At 38.7% G+C, this 1,636-nt stretch overlaps 1 protein-coding gene and 1 long non-coding RNA gene across 3 annotated transcripts in view; both read right to left on the bottom strand.

The window, feature by feature from the left end:
* Positions 1–1,636, bottom strand: part of LOC106881236 (prolyl 4-hydroxylase subunit alpha-1) — a 55,001-nt gene that overhangs the window by 32,570 nt on the left and 20,795 nt on the right. The gene's annotated exons all lie outside the window — the stretch shown is intronic.
* The window catches only part of LOC128248907 (uncharacterized), a 3,633-nt gene continuing 2,062 nt past the window's right edge, over positions 66–1,636 (bottom strand). The window contains exon 2 of the long non-coding RNA XR_008265060.1: positions 66–790. This is a non-coding gene — a long non-coding RNA (uncharacterized LOC128248907). The remainder of the gene's footprint in view (positions 791–1,636) is intronic.

Genomic DNA, 1,636 nt, shown 5'->3' with positions numbered 1-1,636 from the left:
ACACAGAGGGTGCAGTGAATAAACTGCCATCTAAATTATGCAAAGATGAAAATAACACTGACATCTCATTTTAACAGATATATTTACCAAAATTACATAAAAATATCTTGAAATAGTAAAAGAGTAAATTTATTCAATAAAATCGCCATTGGCTTCAGCCACACACTCCAGATGACTTCAAAATATCCTGCAACTCTTCTGGAAAGTTTCCTTGTTGGTGAATGCTGTCATAACCCTTGCCTTCAGTTCATCTTTGTTGTTACAAGGAGTTTTGTTGATCTCTCACTCAACTGTGCCCCACACATAATAATCAAGGGGCTTGCAGTTTGGGGAGCTAGGTGGCCTGATGTTAGGGGTGATGTAGTCGTAGAAATTGTCTGACAGCCATGACTGGGTTCTCCTGCTTATGTGGCAAGGTGCAGAGTCCTGTTACCAGACACAGGGTCTTCCAACAGCCACCTTCTTGACCCAGGGCAGCACTACTTCCTCCAGGCATTTGATGTAGACCTCCATGTTGAGTCTGAGGCCATGTGAGAAAATGAATGAAAGCATATCATTGCCATCACTAGTGATCACTTCAAACACCATGATGTTTGATTTCTATCACTCTTGATACATGTCCTCAAAATGTACTGTCGTCATATTGACACACCCAAACACTCTGAAACGTTCATACTGGAGCTTCTGGCACAAATGCCAAGTAGTACAGCATGTTTTGAAATTTCTGGCTGAGTGAATTGTGCCATGGTGCTGTTTTTCTCACAGACGGTGCCCAACTGACCCTACAATACTGTGTAGTTGACAAAAACAAAAACAAACTGTGAATATATGAAATTAAAAATATAAAATGGTGACAATCTACTAATCACACACAGTGTGTGTGTGTGTGTGTGTGTGTGTGTGTGTGTGTGTGTGTGTGTGTGTGTGTGTGTACACATACATACACACATGCATGTACAGAGTCCGCCAAAAAAATGTTTACACACTTCATAGAGAGAAAAACGTGTAGAAACATTTAAATACTAATTTTATTCAGACATCATGGGAGTAATACAGTCATGTTTAGCCATTTTTGTTTTTGCCGGGCCTTTCTCAACAAGGTTGGCATTTTAAAAAACAGTCTGATGTGGAGTGTCATCAAAGGTTTAAATAAGACCATTTTTCTTTGAAGTACTATTACTGGCCAAGCATACCTAGACATGTTATGCACATCTTTTGTATCTGCCATGCATGTGCTTTTGTAAATGATGAATTTTTCAACAAGAAAAATTATGGGGTATCCTATCTTTGTTGGGTATCCTAAATGATGTTGTGTATTGCAGACAAACTGCCCTTTAGAAAGAAATTGAAATGGTACGTGCAGCAAGCCCACAGTACACTTTGGCCAACGTTGCCCAAGTAACAGTTCACTGAATAAGTGTCTGGAAGCTAATGGGCACCACTATCAGCAAATCTTGTAATCGTAGAGGTTAAAGGTAACTTTTATAAATAGTGTGATGTCTGAAAAAATTTACTATTAAAATATTTCTTTTCTTTTCTTGAAGTGTATAAACATTTTTCTGGCAGACTCTGTACATATCTATTTCCCATCATATGGGGGAAAACACTCTACACACACACGCATGCACATACACAC

Source organism: Octopus bimaculoides, chromosome 10, assembly GCF_001194135.2.
Source record: "Octopus bimaculoides isolate UCB-OBI-ISO-001 chromosome 10, ASM119413v2, whole genome shotgun sequence".
Classification (NCBI taxonomy): domain Eukaryota; kingdom Metazoa; phylum Mollusca; class Cephalopoda; order Octopoda; family Octopodidae; genus Octopus; species Octopus bimaculoides.
The sequence above is the reverse complement of the archived record's forward strand: the minus strand, read 5'-3'. Positions and strand labels throughout refer to the sequence as shown.